This window comes from Artemia sp. Qi Xiang Cuo, chromosome 20, assembly GCF_049724085.1.
Source record: "Artemia sp. Qi Xiang Cuo chromosome 20, ASM4972408v1, whole genome shotgun sequence".
NCBI lineage: Eukaryota > Metazoa > Arthropoda > Branchiopoda > Anostraca > Artemiidae > Artemia > Artemia sp. Qi Xiang Cuo.
The window spans coordinates 6,664,916-6,679,771 of NC_142813.1; the positions used below are offsets into that span (position 1 = coordinate 6,664,916).

Genomic DNA, 14,856 nt, shown 5'->3' on the forward strand with positions numbered 1-14,856 from the left:
ACCAGGCTGGTTTAGTTTCAATAAATTACAGGGGGCAACATTTATGCCACCTTGGTCAGCAATGTTCAAAGGGATGCGTCCTTGGGCAGGCTTGAGTCTTATTGGGATAGAGTGTGAGGCTCACGAGGCTGTAGTATTAATTAGGGGCGTACCGAGATTCATTTCATTTGGGGTGGGGGATCTTCGTAAACTTTTCTGAATCGCTACCCGATCTATGCCGAATTTTCTGCAGAAATCAAGAATTTTGCTAAATTTCGCGCAATTTTGCGGAATATCTGTCAAAATTTAGCAATGAAATTCAAGAAGAGGGCTGCTAACCCAACCTTCGATATGCGCATTTAGTTCTCTGGCGGCAAGCCAAATATCCAGAGGCACGTGAAGCAAGCTCTTCGTGCACCAAGAATATGCATGGGAGCAAAATTTTTTACAAAACTCAGTATAAGTTTGTCATAAAATACAGCGAAAAGCCAAAAAACTTTTCGGAAAAACAAAAAAACTTTTTTGGCCCTTTTTAGGCTCAGTTTTTTTCTATCTTGCCCTGAAACATTGTTTTGCACAATGGCTTGATCGTTATACAAAGATTTACAACTGCAAACTGCAACTTGATTATTGAAAAAAGTTTTTGGCCCATTTCCGGGCCCCCTAATCTTCCCCCTTCCCTGCAGCAAAATATTATATCCTTCTGATCTATAGAACAGTGTTTGAAAGTTTAGACCATTCGCACACCTGAAGTCAAACAATCTACTATTATTCCATTATAAATCCAACTTATAAGTAATTAGTGATTTGCATCACTTACATCGCTTACAAAGGGGCCGCGGGAGTTATGATATCTCTTGAGTTATATTTATTGGACCATTTTACTGTTTTAAACAAATGAATTAAATATCTTGGAATATTGCCTTCGGATGGATGTCTCGAGAGTCTAGGGAGGGGAAACACCACAAAAATAGGTGCTAGGAAGAAGCTAATATCCCTCCAGTCGCTTTCAACTTTCATAAGAGACAGTAAAACCGTCAAATTTCAACAGAATGAGCTCCCCTCCAAACTTTTGACCACGTTTTCCATTCAAAGTGCCTTTCAAAACACAAACCGGTTTATGGAAGCTCTGAACTGGCTATGAACCAAATGAACAATGTTCCTAATTACTACCTATTCGAAAGAAAAAGAAAGAAAAATAAAGACGTTTGCCTGGAGGTTACACTATAAGTCCCAGTGTCCCACCAAACATCAAATAAGAATTAAAAGAAAAATTCAGAGTTTAATATCACTGTCTTATATCACTTCTTCTCCTCTGTAGTGTATGACTTTTCTTTAGCTTCTTTTTTCTCTAGCATTGTATTTTATCCACTTTATCACCCAAATAAAAAATGTCCAAGTTGATTTTGTTTTCTAATGCCATCTTTGTAACTTCAATCAATAGGTGGTCATAGATGGTATCAAATGACCTTGTTTTGCGGAAGAAAGGCAGAAGTATCTAAATTTTGAGGAGTTTTTGTGGGAGGACCTTGGGCAACAGATCCTCAATAAGGCTAATTTTCAAAGCCGGGTAAGTTTAATGGTATAGAAATAATGAAGATATATAAATATTGATTGTGTTTTCTTTTCAAAACTCTAGTATAAAAGTAATAGGCTAGAATGTTGAGGGAGGGGGGCAGGGACAGCTCTTTGGGCTCTTCCTATGATCAATAATCTTTGGAAAAGTTTTAGGTGATGCGATTTTTGCTGTTTTGAAAAGAAGTTTAGTTCCTATTAGTCTACAGTTAAGCCTATTCAAAAAGAAACACTGTAGAATTATGACAAAAACTTCAAAATGTCCCAAGAATCTTAATTAGGCCTAGACTAGTCTATATAATTCCTAAAACCACTTTAGGTAAAATTCTACTTTAGCCACTTTTGACTATCTTAGAAAGGGGTTAGATTAGGAAAATGAAACTTTCAGAGATGGGTCTACAGGCTAAAGTATGACACGGGAAGGTATTTTGAAGTGCCTACCTCCACTCCTTCTCCCTCTAGAGGGTCCTGACCTTTGATGACCTTTAAAAATCTGAGTCGTAGAAGTGAAACCTTGCAAAATAGATCTTCTGCTTAAATGAAGTAGGCTATAACTAAATTGTTTTCAGCTTCACAACTTTGCTCAATCCCAATTTATAAGGTTTTAAAGAATATGCAAATACATTTCCAAAATTTTGGGAATAAAACATCGATATGGCTAAAAAATTCTGCTCAAATAACTGAAATTGCATTTTCAGAGCTAAAGCCAGAGAAAAAGAAACTGATAACTGAAAATGAAGGTAAAATGTTGTTTTGTCAAAATTTCAATGGGTTGACCTGTCATGTAGGCAAATTTCAGGACCCTCTGGGGAGAGAAGGAATGGAGATAGGTACTTCAAAATGCCTTCCCAGGACATACTTTAGCCTGTAGACCTATCCCTGAAAGTTTCATTTTCCTAACCTAACCCCATTCTAAGATAGCCAGAAGTAGCTAAAGTAGAATTTTACCCCACCTTATCCCCTGCCTCCAGATATTCAAAAATATATTCTAAATTATATATTTCCTGTTTCTTGATTTTATTTTTCTGCTTCTTGGTTTTATTGATTTTGCTTCATTTGAACAAAGAGTAATGTATGACAAAATGTATTCCAGAATAGGCTGTGCATTTTACCCCTGATTGCAAGACCTACCTCCACTCCTCCCTCTTGAGGTCATTGACCTTTGAAGACCTTAAAAAGTCTGTGCTATAAAAGTAAAAGCTTCCAAAATAGATTGGGAATTTTTTTTTGCAGTTCATATTATTGACTTCCAAATAAAGAAATTCACCACTCAATGCTGTTTTTATGCTCTTTCCAAACATAGTAAACCTTTTTTTTATGCAAATGAATTTTACCCCCACCTCTATAGGTCCTATATACCAATTCATGGTAAATATTTGCACATTAGGGGGATGTGGGCAAAGTTTATTACTGATGCAAATGATAGGTAAGTTTAAAATTTAATTCCCCCCCCCCCTAATGTGCAAATATAGAGGCCTTCCCTGAATTGGTATATGTAGGGGTGGAGGTAAAATTCATTTGCACCAAAAATGATTATTAGATTTGTGAAGAGCACAAAAAAAGGCATCAGGGGTTATGTTCACTTTATTTGTAAGTCAGTCATAAGAATTACCAATGAATCTGCCTAAAGAAAGTAGCTTATATTCTCATCTTCACAACTTTGCTTTATCCTAATTTATGAGTTTCAAAGATCTGCAAATACATTTCCTAAATTTAGAAAAAAAACTATTGATATAGAAAAACTATTCTACTCAAATAGCAGGAATTATATTTTCAAAACTAAAACCAGAAAAAAAGAAATTGAAAACTGAAAATTAAGTTATAATGTTGGTCTGTTAAAAGTCCAATAGGTAGGCTATAGACCTTTTAAGTAGGCAAATTTCCAAAATGTAAGAAATCATAAGAGGGTTAACACAGCAACTTGGCAATGCACTCACAGAGTTTTTTTTTTGTCCTGGGTTCATTACTGAAAGTTTCTTTTTCCTAATCTTACCACTCTCCAAGATAGCAAAACAAATTTTAGCAAGAATCTTACTCATCTAGAATTTTACTCTTCCTGGTTTTAAGGTTTATAAGGTTGCAGAGAAGACAGATTTATACCTCAACTTTGGCAAAAAAAATATTCCCTTAATTTTGGATTAAGTTTGGTCTCTTTTGACTCGTATTTTGAAAACACAATGCTATCATTTTGAAAAGTATCTAAAGTCATATCTGAAATTGCTGGGGAAATGTGACTCAAGTACCTGCACTTCCCACAACCCATCAGCAGAGTTTAGAAGTTTAATTGAGATGATTGATTTGTTTTAACCAATACAAAGACTGGATTGAGGACAATGGATTTCTAAATGTCTGATGACCTTTTTTTTTTGAGTATCAAAGGGGTGAAATGACTTATTGGTAGTTCATATACCCTTCTACAAATTTTTGGAACTGGAACTTAGATTTTTTTCTAAATTGAAGACAGATTTGTATGTTCTTCTAAACCTTATAAATTAGAATTAGCAAAGACACAAGGCTCAAATCCCTTTCCTTAGTGCTTTTTAGGGTATTTGTTTGCACTTTAGAGTAAATTCAGATCCTTCTTGGTCTGTAAATTGCTCCATAGTTAATGATATGGTTGATCAAACATCAGATGTATCCCACTTGTACTCCTAGGGAACACCATTCTACTAAAAATCTAGTAGTTTCTTGGGTGCTGAAAATATTGTATCAGATAGACAGTTCTGATGGTTGACTACATGGCAGGAGAAAAACTGTTGATGGTGTCAAGTTTTTACTGATGGCCGGAACAGCTTCTTTGAATGTCTCCTCCTATCAATGCCAATGTTATTGGAAGTTGATAAGTGAATTAGGAGACAGGTTTCTTGTTAAGTTAGCTTGTAGGTTATAAACATATCAGCTCTTCTTCATCAGTACACCAGTATGGACAATTTCAACTCATTCAAACGTCCATCATAGGACTTTTCTTTGATCTTTGTTACTGCCTTAGCAGCTCTCTGTTGCACCTCTTCCAGATACTCTACATCACCCCTATACCCTGGTGATGCTATGCACATTCCAAAGTCAAGCACAGACCTGACAAGGGTCTTGTACAACTTTGCAAAACAGAGAGATTTACTGGAAATAGTTCTCTTCAAGAGGACAAGGGCAGAGCAGAGGCAGTTTTAGGGGAGGGACAGAAAAGGCACTTTTCCCAGGTGCAGACATTTAAGGGGTGCAGAATTTTAAACAAACAATTTAACAGTTACAATCATTTTGTAACTTTCAGAATTTATTTTTATAAAATAAAGTAGAAGGCACAGTTGGGAGTAGGTATAAGCAAATTGAATCCAAAATAGCCATTTCCCCATGCCTTTTAGCACTATTCCTTGAACAGAAGTAGACCAAGATCTTTTTTAAGCAAATAGACCAAATTTAATTTTTTTTGTGATAATTTGTTAAAATTTGACCTGAGATTTTTTTGGGGGACAGATGGGGAGGGGGAGTGCTAATCAAGATTTTTTCCTGGGTACAGGGGAGGCCAGAACCAACTCTGGGACAAAGTTGCATGAGGCATAGTCTTCTTACAGCTTGAGTGGAATTTATACTGGTTGTTGGCAACAATTTTAAGATTCCTTTCCTCATTAACACTTTTCAGCTCTTGTTTGCTATTTACAGCTGGATTGACCATAATCAAACAATTTATGGTAACAAACTGCATGTAAGGAGCAAAATCAGCTCAATAATAATCAAAACTTAAAAAAAAAGAAATTTAATATCAGTAGGATTGGCTTGTTATGCTGATTCCAATTAGGCTATATAAGATTCATCAAGTTTAGTGATATTCATCAAAAGTGACAAGCCTATGAAAATTTGCCTGATTTTTCGAAAGGGGAGAGGACTATTCCTCATGCAAACTCTGTTCCATTTAATGGAAATCACACCATCAGAGAACCTTACTGTAGAAGCTTCAAGCTCCTACACACAAAAACCAAAATTTTAAGATAGTTTTTTTGTTCAGTATAGTTGAAATACTCAATAACTATGTCTTTAGGGGTAACATGACTCTTCACAGTCTATTGGGAGATGTCTGTAAGTTATGAAATTGGCCCATTGTTTACATATAGCATTTGCTATTGGGAAGATATTTTTTTTGGGGGGGGGGGGTGCCGAATTTTGTGTTTGGGGTGGATTTCTGTAGGGAGATTTTTTCCATGGGGAGGGAAATTTCAAGGGGAAATTTTACACTAGGGATTTGACAGAATTCCTGTACAAAATTATTTTTATTTGTCTTACTTTCTCTTTGGCAACTCAATTTTGCATATATAGATGTTCTGTTTTTTTTTTCATTGTGTTCAGGTTTCTGAGAAAACAAAATTTTGGAAAGGAGGGATTTATGGAGTGATCAAGAAAAAATGAAAGTCTTTTTCAAATGAAAGTATGATAAGGATAATTTTTCAGGCTGAATTGTCTGCAAGAAGTTTTACAAGATGGGGGGGGGGGGATTTTGAGCAAGGATGGAACTGCCTGGAGGGAATTCTACAGGGGCATGTGTGTATTTTGGGGGGAGGAAATTTCTCTGAAGTTTTTTGCTCAGAGGAGGGGGGCATTTTTCATGAAGGGTAAGCCAGTTTTACTAGCATTATTCAAAAAACAATAAGAAATTAAATAAGAAAGTTTTTTAAGCTGAAGGTAAGGAGCAACTTTAAGACTCAAAACAAGCTGAAATTATTCTATATATAAAATGGTTGGCCCCTCCCTAATACCTTGGTTTTTATGCTAAAGTTTGACTGTTTGTCCTAGTTTTTAAGAATGGCTCATGAAACATAAGGGCCATTTAATTAGAATAGGCTTTTTTGGCCTACTAAAAACTTTGTAGGATGGAATGATTTCTGGTTTTTTACAGTTGTATATGGTCTCCTCTTGTTTGTCATTATTCCAGGGAGTAGGTTTAGTTTGGACAGGTTTCTCTTCAAAGCTCAGTTCTATATGACCATGGAGAAACTCTTTCCAATTTAGTGTACAGTGTTTTATAGTGGGTTCCCCAAGACAAAAATATATTGTCCCAGAAGTTAAGGTTGTACATGGCAGTAACAAAATATATTCACAGTCAATGAAAAAAAGGAAAGCTAAATAAAAAAAACTGATAACTTGAAGGTATCTACCTCCCTATTAATAAAATAAAAGGCATTTTAAAATGGTAATGAGAAATAAGTATTTTAGTAAAGAGGGAAAAAACTGACAAAAGATCCCTCAATTAAATAATGAAAAGAAGAGAAATGAAAAGGGGAAATAAACTGGCTATAAAGTAATTAGTGACTACAAAAATTATACTGAGAGACCTTCTTTGTGGAAAAAGAAATAGGAAGATTTTGTAGTATGTAGTACCAAAGTAGGGTAGACAAGATAAATACCAGGTTTTTAAATGCTGAGGAAATGAATATAAAAGAAACTTGATAGTATTAACCTCAACAGTTGAACAGTAAAAAAATAGGGAAAAACTAAAACGTGATACAGAAAGCATAAAATCAGAATGAATTGTTGCAATAAGGAGACCTATCAATGGATACTGCAATGGATGTAAGATATATAGCCTTTGAAAGGAAGCAAACAACCATTAAATGAGCAAAGAAATATAACTGGATGTTTGGGATGTATTGTCACTTCCAACTACTCTTAAATTATTTTATTTGTATCTGCACAATTTAAAATTTATGTCATTTCAATTAAAAATAATTGTTCAACTAAAATTCTAATGCAGAAATAAGAAAGTTTTGCCTTGCCAACAAAATAGAGAATTCAAATGCTGCAAATTTAATAAATAAATTTGAAGTTGGTTAAAAATGTATATTTCAAAAACATAGATTTTAATTTTTGACTTTTGTTTTGCTGTCTTGATTGTTTCTTGTTTTGTTTACTTAGACATATACAGTGAATTTAGCTAAATAAGACCTTGTGATAGCCCTTAAAAAAAAAAAATATACAGATTATACAGTCAATAAATATGCTATGCATCCTAAGCTTGAAGTTGGAATGTCCCCAGCCTCCCCTTATTAAAAACGAAATAAAAAAAAACAAGGTTTTTTAACTGAAAGTGAGGAGCAGCATTAAAACTTAAAACAAACAGAAATTATTCTGTATATGAAAGGGGCTGTCACCTCCTCGATGCCCTGTCTTTACGCTAAAGTTTTTTTTTGTGTTAAAAAGTAGAGTTAAAAGAGTCAAACTTCAGTGTAGAGGAGGGGACATCCCCTTTCATATACAGAATAATTTCTGTTTGTTTTAAGTTTTAATGTTGCTCCTTTCTTTCAGTTAAAAAAATTTTTAACTGAAAGTCCACTTTGGTTTCCTTTTGGTTTGATGGCGATTTTCAATCTGAAGGGGATGATGGGTCAGGAATGAGTCTTGCTACCATCTATGTGAACTACTTACAGATATTGTCATGTCTTAGGAAATCAAAAATGCTTTTGTATAGATGTCTTTCAGTGTTAGCTGGTAGGTTTGAGAGCAGCAACACTTTAATGTCAGCCTGGAGCTTTGCCTCACTGAAGATTCTCCTAATGTTGATTACTTTCTGCTGGATGCATTGACATTAAAAAATCAGGTGGTTCCAGAAATGAGTTGAAAAATATGCAATATGGATCAGCTCATTTACGCCAAATAAGCTCCTCTTTTCTCAGGATCAAAGAGTTGCTTCTGATTCTATAATAAAAAATATTATCTGCCCCTGATGGAAATAAGGATGGAATTGGGCATTTTTGTTTTTGAAGGAACTCTTCTTCTGAGTGTGTCTCTGAAGGTCTGAACCTTTAAAGTGGGATTAATTGGATTATTCAAGGAGCTACTAGCTAGTGGGTCTGCTACCTCATTATATTTGATGCCTTGGTGGCTGGGTATATGCTGGAACTTGACTTCAATAAGGCTATTTTGGAGACTGATTAATTGATCTCTGATTGTCCTCAGGTCTGTATCCATAGCACTCCAATGGATATTACCAATGAGCTGAAGGGTGCCCTTGGAGTCTGAGAGTAATACTACTCTTTTGGAAGCTGGTGGATTAATATTGGTGACCTTTAAAGCCTCTTTTATTGCCAATAGCTCTGCAGTGAGGATGAAAGCATTGTTAGGAAGTCTGGTTTTTATATTCAGTGTATAACTTGGGATAACAGATGCAGAGATGCATTTGCTGCCTTTAACCAACACTTGGGGGTGATGTTTGCCATCCTGGGGGGACAAGAAAATGACTGAAACAGGGTGAGTCAAGTTTCCAGGACAGGACAAGCTTGTTAAATGTTTCCCATGACCTCATAGATGTCAAACTATGGGAGATATCATCTTTGGCAAAAGTGAGCTTAAAAATATCATGCTCATGACCTATAGCTTGTATCTTGCTTGAATACTTGATGATCAGTGTATTCTGTCTTTCTAAAATAGAGGGCAGGCCAGTTAAGCGTTTCACTTTGTTAGAGGTATACTGAGCATGAAGCCCTAGGGCATTCTTGCTAGCCATGTTTTAGATTGTTTCTAATCTGGCAAGATTAGTCTTACTACATTCTTCATATGACTCAATGACATACTCAATCTTTGAACAAATAAACCTCTTGTAAAAATCAAAGAGTATTTTTTGGTTAGCCTACTTTGACCCTGCCAGGTGCTTAAGGATGAGTAACCTTTACAAACATGAATTTTTTACACAGATGATTTGATTTTGCCAAGTCAGTCTTGCATCCAGGTATAATCCTAAAAATTTAGGGGCTACAGCATATTCTATTTCCACATTATTGACAAATAATTTTGGTGATATAACAGACTTTTTGGTGTAAAATATGATTGCATTTGTCTTAGACTTGGAGATAGGTAGGGGAAATGCAGCAGGAAAGGTTGCTAACTCATCTAATGCTAAGTTAATATTATTGGGAATAATATTTACATCTCTACCCATGGCCATAGGCAGCATCTTGTGTAGAGGGGGGCAGCCGCTTCTGTGATGGAGGGGGGAGGAGTCTTACTAATACTTCCCAAGGTCCTTTGAATATAAATCTTTAGAAACTAGTCATTCTATTTTGCTAAAACTCGGCCTTTAACATCTTCCATGTTCTACTTCTCCTGCAACAGTATAACATAAGAGACCCACTATCCAACTTCCAATTTCCAGAAAACATAACCACCACAAAAGCGATTTGACACAAATCACATTATGGTTTGATAACAGCTTCTTCTAAGAATTCAATTCAAAAGTTTACAGTTGGGTAAAATTAAATATCAAAATTGGTATAGGGGAGACCAGCCCATGTTTAACCAAAACAAACAGTTTCAATATAAAAACCTATGTGGCTTCTGGTGGATTATAAAAGCTCTGACAGATGGCAGTGTATTTTTTTAAAATGTTTGACCTTAATTAATACTTATACCAAAAATATCAGATTGGATCAGGATTTATGATGATTAACTCTGGAATTTTGTTCAATTTTGTCTGAAAGCCTACACCTAATTACAAATATTAGAAAACTTGCATTGTAAACTCACATTGTATTCTCTTATCATTTGCCTGTTTTTGGCAGCTTCCAAGACGTGCCATCTTCACCAGTTTGCTGTTAGTATTTTTTCATCCTGTGGGATAGTGAACTCCCATGTTTGGCCACAATACCTGGGGTAAATTCAGCATGCAGTACCAAGGTGTTCAAAAGTGGGCTATGCTTGTAAAAGGTGTGTAAACAGCATGTTTAAAGGTTGAAGGCAAGCTTAAAACCCAAAACTGTGTTAATTCTGGCGTTGTTTAATTCTGTCAGAAGTAGGTGAACACAGTCCCTCCTCTACTTATTTCCCCACAAAAACAGTGTCTGGAAATTTTACTCAGGGGAGCTTTACCAGGAATAATCATGATATGCTCAGAAAATACTTCTGGCTGGATGATTGCCTCTCATTCTTTGCTTTACTTGCAGCATTTTATCAACCAAGTCAAATCCTCCAAAAACTCACCTGTACCTCTGAAAATAGAACATCAGATCAGCCGATACACCGTTGAATTGCTTCATTTATCTAAACAATAATAGTGCTGTACTCTTAACTGTCCCTCCTTACGCTACTTAAAAACTACAGCCTCCAGACAGGACAGTCATGGGGCGCCTTAAGGCCTACCGCGAACAGAAAACCACAAGTTTCATGACTGCCCACAAATATAAAACTATATTAGTGTATAGCATTGTGGAGCTGCCTGGAAAAGCATATCCGTAGGCTTTCACTCCTGAGAATGTAATTAGTGGAATCAGAGCAAGTGTTGTCTACCTCACAAACAGAGATGTTTTCAAGGATTATCAGTTCTTTTTGTCATGTGTCTCCGACAGAATGCCTACCACATCTAGTTAAGCACTTATCAGAGAAGTTTCTATGCTCAGTGCAAGTCCTCTGTGACATTTAGACTCCTTTAACATAAACCCTGAAACAGAAGCAGCACATGTTCTGTCTCTAAATGAGAAGCAAAAGTTAACAGATGATTTGTTAAAGAGATTGTCCATGCAAACCCCTTTCGAAAAGGCTCAACATGAAAAATCAACAGGAATTGACGATTCTGACGTAGATGATCTGGAGTATTTCTACTCTGGACTGATGATCCTGGATTGATGATGAGTGGAATATTTCTAATTGTCTTTTTCAAGCATAGTATTGAATGAGTTACTTTTCCTTTGGCAGCAACTTCCTATCGTTTGAATCAATTCATGGAGAATTAAACAAGTCAAAATCAGCCAATTGTGGGCCAATCTCCTATCTATATATCGGACCAAAAATCAATATTGAAGATCGAAACGTAAATGTTGATATTGCAAACGATATTTGGAAATTTCTGTTTATTTCCAGCTTTTTTAATCTTCCAACAGACGAAAAGTTCTTGCTAATATCTAGCGTAAATTTGAAGTTCTAGGGGGGGGGGCAGCTGCCCTCCTCCTCCCTCCCCCTTCCCTATGCTCATGTCTCTACCTGCTGACCAAAGAACTAAGTCATGTGCAAATTCAAGCTTGGATATTGAATCTGCTGAACTGAAGCTCACTTAAAACTAATAAGAAAAGAAGGGGGCTAAGTATAGACCCCTGTGAGAGTCCAACATGCAGTGCTGAAATACTGGATTGCTCATTTTGCACCCAGACTTTGTAACTTCTATCAGATAGATAATTGAAGAGGAACTTAATGACTCCATCTACGAAATTCATCCCTTTTAGAATTTGACAAATGAGATAGTTGCAAACATGGTCAAAAGCTGATTCAAAGTCAACTGAGACCACTATCATGATCTCACTGCTGTTTATGGCATTTCTTGCAGCTGCTTCAATCTGGATTACATTGATTACAGTATTACACCCCTTACAAAAGCCAGCCTGGGAATTAGGTAGAATTATATTAATTTTCACAAACCATTCTAACCTCCTATGTAGTATCTTTTCAAAAAGTTTTCAAAGCACTGGTTGTAGTGAGATAGGCCTGTAGCAATTGATTAAATATGGAGGTTTGCCTTGTTTTCTAATTGGGATTATAATGGCCTGTTTCCAAATCCTTGGGAATATTTTTGTAGTCCATGAGTAGTTATATACATAAAGTAAGGCATCATGAAAAATTTCTTCTGCATTTATGATCCATTGGATGAATATTTTGTCTTCTCCTGATGCTGAAGAGGAACTGAACAACCTTAAAGCCTCCTTTAGCTCGGATTTGGTAAACATATATATATAAGTTCCTTCTTGAAATTTGTCTTCTCATGCAACTTGCACACTCTAGGCCATCCTCTATACACTGTCGGGATCTCTTTGTTGAAATGAATAGCAAATGCTACAGTAATGTCTTTGTCAGTCTTTAAAGTGGTTTTTGTTGTGTTAAGACAGGGGATATTTGAATTGTGTGTTTTATTTTTGCCAGCCATTCAATTTATGAACAAATGAATTTTACTTGAAGGAACATTATGGTCAATTTCAGATGAAAATTCCAAGCTGAGCATTTGGCTTTCAAATCTGCAATGGCAATGGCAAATCTGCAAGAGCAATGAAAGTTTCTTGGCTTGAATGCCTCTGGAAAATGTTTCTTGCTTTCTTTTACTTAGAACTGCACTTCTGCAGTCTTGACTCCACCAGATTTTGTTAGACTTCTTTAACAAAGAAATAAGCATTTGGTCAAATAATTTCTTTATTGAGTTTTCTACTCAATCAAGAGAGTGTCACTTAGTGTTTTGGCTTTATTTTCAATATCTTCCTCTAGGCTGATAGTAGAGTAATCAGTGCTATCTAATTTGTTTTTGAAGAGGGTCCAGTTTGCTGTCTTTAGATTGAATCTCTTTGTTGGTGGAACTGGAGTGTATTTTGCTGCATGAATTTCGATAAGGGTTGCAGCATGGTTGGTCTGCTGGGACAAGAGAAATCTGGATTTCAGACTCAAGCCATGTTGGACCAATCTGCAAATCAATTGTTGATGAGGTATTATTCCTGATATTGTAGTAGGTGGGGAGGCCATGCTGAGTTAGAACTGTGAAATTGTTAGAGGTAAGAATAAATTCTTCTATATTCTTACCTTCAATGTTGGAGTGTATGCAATTTGTAAAATTGTAAATCTGCAAATTGTAAAAGGATGAGACTTTTAAGGGATGTCTATCTTGGAGATTTAAATTCACGCTGACCCCACCAATCTCATTCCAGTACTCTCTTGGGGCTATTGCCGAATGTGGTATATCCTTTTTTATGAGGATTGCCACTCCCCCTTCTTTCCTTCTGGTTAATCTATCCTTTCTGTAAAGATGGAATCCAGGTATAACTGAGACAGTGTAAATTTGTTTCCTGGAGGCAAACAAGATGAATATTATGGCTAATTATGTGTCAGATTAGTTTATTTAGTTTTAAACTATTTAGAGACATGATGTTCGAATGCAAAATCTTGAAACTATTCATGGCTGGTAAATATATCCTCTATGTTTTCTTATGAAGACATAAATTCTGAGTTATCATCACCAGTCACTGAGGGAGCATTGTCCCTCTGGAGTTTGTTTGTCTTTTTGGATGTCTCTTCCTTAAGACCAGAGGAATGATGACTTGAGAAGGCCTGGTTCTTTCTCCTGTCTGGACTTGTTTTAATACTTCTTGAGAACCAGGAGGAAAGGCCACTTCATTCCTAAGTTTCTCAAATTTGGTGTTAGCTTGTCTCAAAACTTCTTGGCCTAAAAGTGTGGTAATTGCTTTCCTTGTTAGAATAGCTTTGACTTGCTCTGATTGTCCAGAGGTCGAGATGAGGTGATTTAGAGTCAAAAATGTGCCCAGCTTTTGGAATTCGGAACTGTTCATCAGATCAGTAGCTTCAAGTGTTTGAGATGTATTTTGATTTTGCCAGGTCTTACCTTTGGCTAACTGGGTTATTCCTGGAACATCTGCACTATTGTTTTTACCTGTGAGGGTGTTTGCATAAGAAGTGCTTGCATAATGATAAGCATGGATGTTGGAGGTTTTTTGCACCTCCTTAATTTGGGTGCTGACAGCACTTAGCTTTGAAGTCTTAGGTATTTTTGCTGTGATGATTGAGAAACGAATGTTTTGCTTAGTTGAAATTCTCACAATGTCTGCTCGTTGATGGTGGGTGGGGCATAGATCTTTTTGAAATGCACTGTGCCCTATGGTCTTACAGTTTTTGCAGTAGGCTCAGAGCAGGACAGGATGTTGAGTTATGGTTGGCTTTTCCACATTTGGAGCAGCAGGGATTTATTTGCTGGCAATTGTTTTTAGTGTAGCCATGTACATGCCATTTGATGCAGTATAAAGGCTTGGCCTTGTAGGGCTTGAAAGGGATTTTTTTCCCATATAGATACATATCATGCTTGAGCTCAGTTTTCATTGCAACCAAGATTGACTTACTCAGTGTCCAGCTTTCTCCATTTCTTTTGTTAAGCCTGGTCATATTTGTGATGGTAAGAGCTCTTCCTGATGAGTCTAATAGCTCAGATTTGATTTCTTGTGTTTCCAAAGGAAGATCAGTTTCATAAAATACGTATTAGAATTTCTTTTCTTCCTGAGTTAGTAAACTGAATTAAACTAGAGTTTTGAATTACTTTATCAGCTCCTACATCATTTTGGAAATAAAGTTCTGCTGTGCCTGATTTTTGGACACTAAGCTCAAGGTTAACTTTGGCTACTTTAAAAATTGCTTTTCTGATTGTTACATGATCATATGTTACAAAAGGTGTTCCCCTTTTCTTTTTAATTGATGCAATACAATAATTTGGGACAGTTGGGGAGCTCTGTTCTGGACAGTTGGGGAGTTGGGACAGTTGGAAGCTCTGAAATTTTTTGTTTTCTTGCT

General features: G+C 36.1%; 1 protein-coding gene across 1 annotated transcript in view; it reads left to right on the forward strand.

The window, feature by feature from the left end:
- Window positions 1–1,477: 1,477 nt before the first annotated feature.
- The window catches only part of lap (phosphatidylinositol-binding clathrin assembly protein lap), a 144,196-nt gene continuing 130,817 nt past the window's right edge, over window positions 1,478–14,856 (forward strand). Inside the window, exon 1 of the mRNA XM_089105819.1 lies at window positions 1,478–1,549. The gene's annotated coding sequence lies outside the window, so the exon portion shown is untranslated. The remainder of the gene's footprint in view (window positions 1,550–14,856) is intronic.